Source organism: Akebia trifoliata, chromosome 5 (assembly GCF_017979445.1).
Source record: "Akebia trifoliata isolate Shusen 1 chromosome 5, ASM1797944v1, whole genome shotgun sequence".
NCBI classification, from domain to species: Eukaryota; Viridiplantae; Streptophyta; class Magnoliopsida; order Ranunculales; family Lardizabalaceae; genus Akebia; species Akebia trifoliata.
The window spans coordinates 18,693,029-18,705,212 of record NC_141379.1 but is presented as its reverse complement, the minus strand read 5'-3'; the positions used below and the strand labels follow the sequence as shown (position 1 = coordinate 18,705,212).

The 12,184-nt window shown below is 35.5% G+C and overlaps 1 pseudogene; it reads right to left on the bottom strand.

Moving 5' to 3' along the window:
* Positions 1-701: 701 nt before the first annotated feature.
* Positions 702-10,987, bottom strand: LOC147401597 (homeobox-leucine zipper protein MERISTEM L1-like; annotated as a pseudogene).
* Between the last annotated feature and the right edge of the window lie 1,197 nt (positions 10,988-12,184).

Genomic DNA, 12,184 nt, shown 5'->3' with positions numbered 1-12,184 from the left:
ATCTCTAACAAAAATTTACATTTTTGGCTTAAGGTGACCCCTAAAATTGACATCATTTTCGTTTTTAACGATAATTCGACTTTCTGTGCTCCAAAAATGACAAATAAATAGTCTATGTTCAATAATTTTTCGTTACGAACCCAATGGTATGATCGAATCTTAACAATTCTTCCTCTAGCAAAAATTTATTATTTTAGCCTGATCCGACTCAGTAATCGATGATTTTGTAACTTTTCTGTTCGGACTAGCATTTGAGTGTGCTTACAGGTTAAAGTATGATTTTCAATCATTTTGAATCTAATGGTGAGGTTCGATTTCATTAAAAATGATTAAAACAAGGTCTTATAGTTTACCCTAAGTCCTACTTTCAAGATTTTCTCAAAATTCCACTATTTATTTTTTCTCGAGATACGAATTGAAAACTCAAAGTTTTACAATGTGTATGGTTTATCAAGTGGTTTGAGTATCTTGGAATGCTAATATAAACAAAAGAAACTATGCCAAAATTTTGAGGCGCCACCTAGTATTTCGAGATTTAACATGGGATTTTGTGTTAGTGTTTTGGGGGCGCTACAACATATTAGTAAAACAAAAAGTATTTAAATTGACCATGATATAACATTTCAAATAATACATTTTTCAAAATTTATACACCTTATTCGCTAAAGATGCCAATTGATACGAGGATAAAAAATTTGATTTCATTGTAGCAATTTCGACACACATGCAATAAGAAACTGTAAATGCGCATAGATACACATTTAAAACCAAAGAAAATGATTGAAATTTTTACAACATAAAATAAATATATTGGATAGATCGGATCGATACTATAAGACAAACGACCACACACCTTTTGATCAAAATCTAATGATTTTCCCTTGGCTAGATTGTCCATGTCTTCAGACTCAAGCTTCATAGGAGGAGATGAGGGTTCAACCTATAAAAAATAGAAGTGAAAGGGATACCATTAAACTAGGGCTAAAGAGGAAAATAATAAAGTAAGACCCACACAAAGTAGTGGAGAGACGTTTATTATATAGATAATAATTTTCGAACTAACAACATATAACTCTAAAAATCTAGACAACACATGAAGCGGATGTGAGTGATTTTTTCTACATTAAAATTTTAATAATAAGTATATACATACTTTATCAGTGTTGAATTTGAATTCCAATTTTTGTTCATTATTGAGATAATTAGATTTGAAAATATTAGGTGAACTACTTCCTTTATCAACCTTAGTAGATAATTGAATAAGAAGAAATAGGAAATGATCATAAAAACTTACTCAAAATATTTTTTTTACATTTTTAACATTGTTCATGCAAGGTAATTTGTACTTTGTAGAGGAAGAGAATGATACTTTAGGTGTTTGGTTCATTAGTATTATTTCAAATATTTTTTCAGCATCAATTCCAATTTTTCTTTGTTAGGTGGATACTCATTTATAGAGGCATTCGTGGAGGGAGATGCCTTGTATATACTAGGAGGAACAGTAGAGGCCATTATCGGAAGCGATGACTTGGGTATACTTGAAAGATCAACTCAGCCCTAGGTAGGGGTCGATACTTTAGGTATATCAAAGGGATTGGTGAAGGTGTTGGTAGGGGGAGATCACTTGGTTTTCGAAGACACAAAGTTTGAGGTTTTGTCGAATTCAATGTTGTACTGTTAGATATTAAAATAATCATTCATAATAATTTCTAAGTGGATGTAACCTATTATGTGGATTCATCACATATAGTAGATGGACAATACCTTAAGGTCAGATTCATTAGATGACTTCAAACATTTGATTTTCTTTTTTAATTCTTGAATAACTTTAAAATGATCTTTCAATTTCTGATCCATCATTGTCATTTTCTTCTTCAAGTTATCAACCTTTGGGTTTTTTTAAGTTGAATACCATTTTCTTCTTTTATCTTATAATATTTACAAAATGGAGCAAGGATGACTTCACAAAGTTTTGAATTGGTCAATTTCAACTTATTGATAATCTGTTCAATATGATAAATACATATAAAAAAAATAGTATTAGATGAACATATATATATAATATGACTGAAATCGTTGTTCAATAATTCATACCAGGCAATTAACAAATTTTCTAACGTAAAATGATTGGAAAATATGCGGGGGGCTATTACCAGGATATATTCAAATGCCTATACCTGCAAGTGCATAAGAATACATGGCGAGTACTTAAATAAACATCAATATTTATAATAGTAGTACTTGAAACTAAGATTAAATTAATAACTCAAATTTTTCCTTAATACCTAAAGCGTTAATGCACAACCAAAGAAATGTACTGAAAGCGCCTTCGATCCGTGGGGTGTTGTAGACACCCCATTTTTGCACTCGTTTGATTAATCAATCATCAATCCAATTGCAACGGTTCCCAATGATGAATGGTTATTCCATTGCTTTATTTGTTACTAGATATGTTTCATAAATTCGGATGAGGTATCTCAAATTAACAAAACTGTAAAAACCACGCTACGATAGGAAAATATAACCCCAAAAACATAGAAAATCATCATTTTTCAAACAAAAAGAAGTTTCATGATAAAAATGACCAAATTATCAAAATACCCCTAACCTCAAAATATCCCTAGAGCCTACATTGTGCTTAGAAAAACCCTTTCAAACACATAAAACAACAAATTGAAATCAAATAAACCATTTCGTCAATTTTCACAAAATTTAACAAAATTACTAAAATACCCCTCATAAAGTTCATGACCATTTTGTACAAAAAATTTCATAAATAACAAAAATCAATATTGCCATTGAATTTCTTATGAAAAATCGATTCCAAAACATCTCGGAATATTAAAAAACGACTTAAAACACAAAAAGTCCTCTCCGAGGGCAAAACGATAATTTATAATTTTAATAATTAAAAGTTCTAAAATTAATAATTAAAATATTAATTAATGTAAAGTGAAATCCTAATTAAAATTAAATATTTTTAAGTCAAGTCAATCAAGTAAGACTTAAGTCAAAATCCTAAAATTAAGTCAATCAAGTAAGACTTAAGTCAAAATCCTAAATTCTAGTCAATCAAGTGAGACTTAAGTCAAAACCCTAATCAATCTAATAAGACCAAAGTCAAAATCTTAATAGAATTCTAATTAAACTATAAAACTATTTAATAAAATTCTAATCAAACTATAAAATTATCTAATGTAATTCTAATTAAACACTAACTCTATTTAAAAATAATTCTAATTAAACAGTATCTCCATAATTCTAATTAAAGACTAACTCTATCTAAAAAGCACTTAAAAAATTCGATAAATAAGGGTCTCTACAACCTATTTTCGTATCAAAAAATAAATCCTAAGAAAAAAAGGTCAAAAAACTTCCCTAGCCTCCCATAAACCCTAATTTTGAAGTCCTAACTCCTTACCTAACATCCATACCCCAACTTTAGCTCAAAAAACACTTAGAAACCCCTCAAAAACACCTAAAAATTCATAAACAAATTAGAAATATTCAGATCTAAGAATAAGGTACTTCGTCTTGGAGGTCTGAAGCGAATCCAGTAACAGAACAAAATGAGGAGTGTTGTACGAAGAGCTGTTCTATCAGATCTGAGGGAACAAAACGGTTGCATTCCTAAAGATAACTATTTTTATTTTTTTTATTATTATTTAGGTCTTTTTAGCAATGTAATTATTTTTAGAAATTAGTAGAAACCGGTATTTGCCAGGCGGGGTTGGTGCCTAACACCTTCCAACCCTGTAATGTAATCCCCGAACTCAGTATTTTTTAGTAGATTAGTTGTTTGTTTATCCGTTTTGAGTCAATGTTCAGTTCCTAGACCGTAATAATTAGGTGACGATTCCCAAACCTCAAAGTCAAAAGTGGATCCACACATCCCGTGGATCGAGGGCACTTTCAGTGGCTACTCCACTGGGGACTATTGACGATCATACTTGAAAAACCCCAAGTATGGGAGCATTGTCAGGATGACCTAGTTTTTTTTTATTATTTAGTTCGATTTATTTTATTTGTTTATTTAATTATTTAATTAAATATTTATTTATTTATTTATTTTTGTGGCTTGATTGTGGATGATTTTGGATATTGTATTTTTGTCCAATTAAGGGTCACTTTTTGATGACCCCTAAATAATGAAAGATTCAAATTGACATATGAAAATGATGGAATGATGAAGGTTGGGATAGCAATGTTAAAACATTTTTATAGAACATTCTAGTAAGAATTAAATATGGGTACCTATTAATAAAACGTAGATCTCATCGAGTAGATTAATTTAGAACATGAGTCCACTCAATTTCGTTATCGAGAGCCTTGGATATCATCAATGCAAGTTCGGATTAATCTGTAAATCTGGAATTGTTGCTGAATGAAGGTTGGGACAGTAATGTTAAAACGTTTTTACAGAACATTCTAGTGAGAATTAAATCTGGACACCTATTAATAAAACGTAGATCTCATCGAGTAAATTAATTTAGAACCTGAGTTCACTCAATTTCGTTATCAGAAACCTTGGATATTATCGATGCAAGTTCGGATTGTAGTTTGTAAATATGGAATTGTTGCTGAATGAAAGTTAGGACAACAATGTTAAAACATTTTTACAGAACATTCTAGTGAGAATTAAGTCTGGAAACCTCTAATAAAACGTAGACCTCATCGGAGAGGTTAATTTAAAACCTAAATTCACTCAATTTTGTTATCGGGAGCCTTAGATATCATCGATGCAAGTTCCGATTAATCTGTAAATCTGGAATTGTTGCTGAAAGAAGCTTGGGACAGCAACGTTTAAACATTTTTATAGAACATTCTAGTCAGAATTAGGTCTGGGCACCTATTAATAAAACATAGATCCTATCGAGTAGATTAATTTAGAACTGAATTCACTCGATCTCGTTATCGGGAGCCTTAGATATCATCGATGCAAGTTCGGATTATATTTTCCTAATTCACAGAAAATCCGAATTTATCTAGTGTTAGCACAGTTAATGTTCCTGAGAGCGAGCTCATTTGGCACTATGATCTTTCTCTTTGATTTTCTTTTGGGATGTGTTTTTAGTTTTTTATAATTAAAAAAAAAAGGGTTCATTGCTCCTCATCTCAACAATTATTATTCTATCATCAATGTAACATCTATTGGAATCTCGATTTATTTTGGATCACCCATAAGTGATCATTGATTGGACCTTAAAAATTATAAAAATTATGCCTGTTGCAATGTTTTGGTTTGATCGATTATTCTATGCCATGCTCATTAATTGATTTGCCATTGATCTTGATTAGATATATAGTCGATGTGCTTATTTGTGTTTTTAATAATGTTATTGGATTGGTATTTATTTTGGCCAATACTTATGTGAAATCCAATATATGATGATATGATCAGGCCCATGTGTTTGAAAAAAAAATCCGGGCACATCCCACCCTGTTTTGCACACACTACATGCACGTTTACTGTTTTGCACGTCCCATATAGCCAACGTAACACTAATGCGTGGCCCGATCTCTTCGGAGATGCGATGTCATTCATGAAAATCACAACTCCAGTCACGTACCTTAGGGTATATAAAACTGGGACATCAGTACCGTCTGATCTGGTGACTCTGAAAGGTATATCGATGCACCCAGGCTGGAGCGACTTGAGCCTTTGACCTATTGTAAGCCACACAATCACATGTCCCGTTTGCCAACGTAGTACTAGTACGTGATCGGTCCCCTCGTGAGATGCCAAACCTTTTATGAAAGCTACAACTCTTAACCCGTACCCATAGGTATATCAAAGATGATTCAAGTACACTAAGTACACCAATTGCACTTCTTGGTCAAAACCAGTGCCTAAAAGAGATCCTGCTCCGATGTACTACAGTACTAGGAGGATAGACTACGTCTATTGTATAAAAGAGGTGATTTAAGAGTGCCTTTGCTCAAGTATTGCGCGCCACGTTGGCTATTAGGGACATGCAAGCGTGCAATACAGTAAAGTAAACGTGCTAGTGGTGTGTGCAAATAGGATAGGGTGCGCCCGGGGCATTTTTCAGATGAGTGGGCCCGTTGGCCAGATCATAGCCTATTAGATAATTTGTCCGTAAGAGTCGCACATTCATCATCAACCAATCAATTTTTTTTTTTTCATTATTTTTTTTCAATTTTACGAATGAACTAATCATAAAAGGACTTCTCTTTTTTCCATTATAGTCCAACCGATGATCACTTTGAATTTTCATTTTGATCAATCAAAAAGTGGCGAGCGGTACGCCCTGAGTTTGAGAAAGATGATCCGTTTGATCTTTTGAAGCTTTAAAACTTAAAATAAAAATAAGTTCCAAGAGGAAAGTTTCCAAGACTGATGTAAGGAACAAGTTGACCAAAAAAAAAAAATTTTTTTTTTTTTTTTTTTTAATTTAATTAATTTTTTTTTTTTAATTTTTTTTTTTTTTTTAATAAAAATTTTTATGTGCTCATTTTGAGGCACATTGCCTCTGGTTTTTGGCTTGGGCCAAATTTTTTTCCTTTTTTATGCTTTTCTTTCCTACTCATTTTGTATCGCGACGAGACGTCAAACGGAAATGGTAGCGTAAACGATAGTAAATGAGCTCAAAAACCGATTCTGAGTTGTCAAAATATTGCTGACTTAGTCACATTTGGTAGAAAATTTTGTTCTACCCCAAATCGATATGCACTAATAGCTAATCGGAGATCGGACGAGAAAGTTATGATCATTTTAAGTTCGACTGTCCATTCGGCCAAAAAAGAAGAAAAATGACTTTTTTTTTTATTTTTTTTATTTTTTTATTTTTTTATACTCATTTTGAGGCACATTGCCTCTGGTTTTTGGCTTAGGCCAAAAAAGAAATTTTTTTTTTTCATTTGTTTGGTGATATACATGCTTAAAAAGACATAATCGGGGAAATAAAGTGAAAATCGATTTTTTTTTTTTTTTGTTTTTTTTTTTTCAAGTGAGTAAGTAAATAAAGGAAACCTACCTAAAAAATAATTACAACAAACACAACAAGTATTGTTAGCTTGCAAAAATAAAAAATAAAAATAAAAATTGAAACATTTCCTTTTTTACCAAAATAACCGAGTTGACACGAGGGTGGAGTCTTTATTCCCCAGTGGAGTCGCCAAGCTGTAGACGCGTGATTTCGTCATTATGATGACTACATCTACAATGATTTGGAGTCGCCACCATTCAAGTTGGAAGTGGGTGTGAATGGTCACCCGGGGTACATTTTCCAAAAGATGAGATTTTTGGCATTTTAGTGACTCACAATGGATAAGGGGTAGTCAAACCTCGAGATTTGGGTAAGCGGCTCGGTTGAAGAAAAGGGAAGGTGTTAGGCACCCTTTCCTCCCCGCCACGTGGCGGTAACCTCAAATAACTCGATCATTTTTTATTTTTAAAAGAAGGTGAAAAAAAATGTGCCACGTGGGGTGCATATGTTCCCTAAGTAGGGATTCATTTTCGGCTTGATCATAGGGTCATTTCATTAATGGAAATGACCCTTATGAACCTTAGCCTTGGGGCCCAATCATCAAAAGGGGTAAAATAAAATAGAAGAAGGGGGTGTTAGAAGAGGGAAAGAGTAGAAGGTTAGAGAAAGAGAGGGGTGTGCTTCAAACCCACCTTGTATCTTGTTTCTTCTTTTCTTCTTCTTGCTTGAGTCTTCTTGAGTCCTTAGTATAATATGAGAGTATGAGAATGGGAAGAAGAAGTGATTAGAGAGAGTAGGGATTTCTTTTGTTTTAGTGAGACTTGTAGAGGATTTGTGTGAAAGGATTGGTAAACTTGGTGAGAATTGATGATGGTTGTTAGTAGAGAGAGTGTTGGGGAGAAGTTTTTGTAATGAGAAGTTGGGGGCCATTTTTGGGAAGAGGATGAGGGTATTTATAGATGTTTAGGAGTTATTTTAGGGATATAATGGGGTGAAGTGGAGAAAATGGGTAGATGGTTATGAGTTTGAGAGAGAAGGGGTGTAATTTAGAGGAGATTGGAGGGTATTTAGGTAAGGGGGGTTAAATGGGTGAGTTTTGACCAAATGGTTTGGATCCTACCCAACCCATTTGGGTGGAGTGTTTGGTGAGGTGAATTTAAGATGGTGGTTGTGATTTGATTTAAGAGCATGGAGGATTTAAATGGGTGGTTGATGATATTTTGGGAGGGTGAGGTGGGGTGATGACATGTGTCATCTCTTGATGATAAAAGAGTGATTGGTTGATGTGGGTTGTGGTTTATGGGTTAGGGTTGTGGGTTGGATAATGAATTGGATATGGTTAATGATTTGTGGGCTTTGTAGTGTTGGGCTTGGGTTTTAGAAATGGTTTGGGTTACGGAGGCGGAGCGGTGATAGTAGAGGAGGGGTAGGCATCCCAAGTCTCACTTTTTAATTTTTTAATTTTTTAGATTTTAGTTTGATCAAAAATGCCACGTGTTGGCGAATCGGGCTTTTTAGGCCCGTTAGTGAAATTTATCGAAAATTTGACGTTTTTGATTTTGGAAGCGGAGTGGTGAATATGGGGAAAGCGTAAGGTTGGCCGAGTCTTTTTGGTGGCCTCCTAAACCATTGAGAGGTCTTAGGGGCCTCGGTTTGGTAAAAATGTTATTTTTCAACGATTTGGGCCCTTAAGGCCCGTTGGCATATTTATTTGGAAAATCTGTATTTTTGGGCCCTTTCGAGAAGTGGCCCGTTCAAATTGAGGTGTCTACAGCTGCCCTTCTTTGCAGGAATTGCGTGCAAAGAACTGCAAAGAATAGACTAAACCCCTATTTGTACGGGCCAGAAAAATTCTGTAAAAACACGATCTTGAATTATCGATTGTATTGAAGATTTTTGTGGAAAATGGTTACTCAAGCACGGGGTCTGACAGAGTTTTGCCTTATTAATTCATTGATCTCGACGGCGCGGAGCTCGTGTGAGATCTTTGATTTGATGAAAATTTGATGAGTTTTGAAATCCGACTATTTCTTCGATCATGTTTTGACAAATCGAAGTTGAGTGCAACTCGAAAGGTTTTTTTGAAATTCTTTTGATTTTTTTTTTTTTTTTTTGTTTTTTTTACCTTCTTTTGTTGATCTTGCTCTGTTTCTATCATTCGCTAACCCTCTCAATTCGTGTATTGTCCTTTGATACCTTTGATCCTTTCAATGGTGCAAGCCCTGAGGTTGTTAGCAGTCGCCACAAATCCAAGAGGGTTTTGTAGTTGGAGCACAAGCAATATAATTGTTAACAGCTGTCACTGATCCAAGAGAGAGTTTTGCAGTTGGAACTGAATCGACCCAGGCCTGTTGCATTGGTGTGCTACTCTCTTGTAATATCAACATGTTGTTCTGACTGGAATTTGGAGTATTAGCTCGCAGTAGAGAAAACACAGTTACCAGGATCTCTACCATTAGCAATATGTGTCATTTCTTGAACAGCACCACCATTAGAAAGAATATCCCACTTACTTCTAAAGTTCTCATCGCGAAGGAAATTGAAAACTCCCTTTGGTGAGACTGGAAGCCAGAAAGAAGTAGCTGCACTTAGCATAATACCAGGAGGCCTGCCGGGATCATCTATGCTTTTTCCAATCATGGCCCTTACATCTTCAGCGCCACTTCCCGATAATGTTGTCCATGTGTGAGCAGTAGAAGCACTTACACCAGAACAAAAACTCATCACCATTCTCTCAGCTAACTTCAACATACTCTTTCGCCCTTCTTGACTTGTGATCATACCAACATCTCCAGCGGGCATGTTACTAGCCATAACACTTGCAAGGCGTTCACATTGTCGATCTAGGGTAGCAACCCAACGTTTTGCACCAAACCCAAGGCTGGAGTTAACCAGTATTTTATATATACTATGAACTGCTTTATCATCCACTTCTACGTGTTCGACCCATATAACCTTGGAGTAACCATTTGACATTTCTTGGATTAAACAATCTGATGGCCTTCTTCGACATCTCGATATCGGGCTAGGACGCAAATGATCCAAGGAAACATCGACCACCGTCCAAATCCCCTTGACATGTTTACAATACCTTACGAAGAAATTTTCTCAAGTCAGAACCAGAGGTGAAGGGACTTGAAATTCTGCTGTTATCACTTGAAGGGCTCCATTGTAGTTTTCTGCTATGCCTATTGATACGACTTCAAGAGTTGTTGCTTTTGAAACAATGTTAGAAAACACGGTGGACCACTGATTCATATCCATAAGGATCTCAACAAGGTTAATGTGATTTATGATAACAACGGCAGTTTCTCGAGAAGCTTCTGATTTCGATAGTTTTGGTCCAATTCCCCTCGGGAATGTTTGTATGTACTTATCTTCACTTAGAATCTCCTCAGTAGGCCCGGAGAGTGATCTTAGGAGGGGTTTGCCTGCGGTCCCTTCTTCGATGCCTTCGCGTCTTGTCTAGTGAGTCGTGATGATGAGTCGGGCTGGAAATTGATGATGAGTCGGGCTGCCCGAATCCGTGCTTTGTAGGAACGCCTTGACTCTTTTTACAAAATGTTGAAAGATTAATGCAAAGAAAATAGGTTTTGTACTTACTTGGCCTCAGGTGTATCTAATGCTTTGAAAACTTGAAGTTTGAATAAGTCCCTAGAATCTTCATCATCGGCCAAAATAGTAGTTTTTTTTTTTTTTTTTTTTTTTATTTATGAAATATCTTTATCAAATGAGTACGATAAATTCAAAGTTTGTAAAACCTTTGGTTGCGACGATCTTGGTATTTTTGCCAATCACAAGGATATAAACGTCAATTACTCTTTTGATTCCTTAGAGTCATTCCCAGTGCCATGGTGTTGGAAACTATTTTGGGTCTCGGGATTTTGGAAAGATTTTGCCGTTCACAGTTTAGATCTCTTGCGGGCCAGGAGTTGTTTTTTTTTTTTTTTTTTTTTTTTTTTTTTTTTTTTTTTTTTTTTTTTAACCTTATTGCCCCTGATGCCAATTACGGTTTTCATCAGACCGGTTTCCCACATTTTTACGCATCGACGTCCGTTTTGGGATTTTCATCGTGCTGGTGGCTTTGATCTTGCCATAGTCTGATTCTTTTACTCATAGTGCCCTTTCAGGTTTTCACTATGCCCTTTCAGACCATGCTTGTATTTTTCTAGATTTTTCGTTACAATTCTGCTCGAAGTCTCAGTGTCTTTGTGGCTTGGTGACGTAAGTTGAGCTGCAAGATCGACGACTCTACTCTTGTAGTGGTACTTTTTCTTGAGTAATAGATCTAGATTCCCCTCTTGAGCTTGCTGACGACTATTCGTGGTTCGACAACTCAAGTTGAGCCGCAAGATCAACTACTCTACACTTCGAGTACTCTTTTTTTTCGAATATCCGATCTGGATTCCCCTCTCGAGTCTTCCAACGACTGACAAGACTTTGAGGTCCGGACCAAGTTGCAAGATCATTGGTGTTGCCACTGTCGTTATGTTGCCCTAAAACATTTCCTGATCAAAAAGGACTTTAAGTAGGACGAAATGTTGGCTTAGGCTTATGGTAGTGGAAGGTTACAAAAAGGTTAAGGTCTGGATCTTAGTTTATCTAAAAGTGGAATAAACATGGGGTTCGTCTATTTTTGTTTCGGAAAAGTGATCTATGTCTCCTCCCAGCGTCTCTCGAACTTGTTTAGGCTGGAGATTTGGGTCGAGCCAAGATCAAGTGTTCGAGTTTTTGATTTTCTTGATTTTTTTTGTTTTTTTAGCCGTTCACAGTTTATCCTCATGCGGGCCAGGAGTACTTTTGATGCTTTTGATTTTTCTATTTCTTTCTGATTTTTTTTTTTTTTTTTTTTTTTTTTTTTTTTGTAGTTGTTGACTTACCCCAGTCTTAGGTTAAGAAATGAACGTGATGGCTCAAAAGGGTTGACTAGGGTGTGATGGTTTGTTTGGGATAACAAAAATGGCCTTTCGTCATCTCAGGGTCAGGTCTTAGGCGTAATATTTCTTAACAGTGTCAGCATTGATCGGTTGCGGGAAGACTTGTCCGTCCATTTCTGTGAGAATCAGAGCTCCTCCCGTCATTACCTTCTGTACGATGAATGGTCCCTCATAGTTTGGTCTGAACTTTCCTCTGGCGTCTTCTTGATTGGCAGAATCTTCTTTAAGACCAGGTCTCCTGGCGAGAAATCCCTAGGCTTAACTTTCTTGTTATAGGCGCGAGCTATTCGTCGTTGA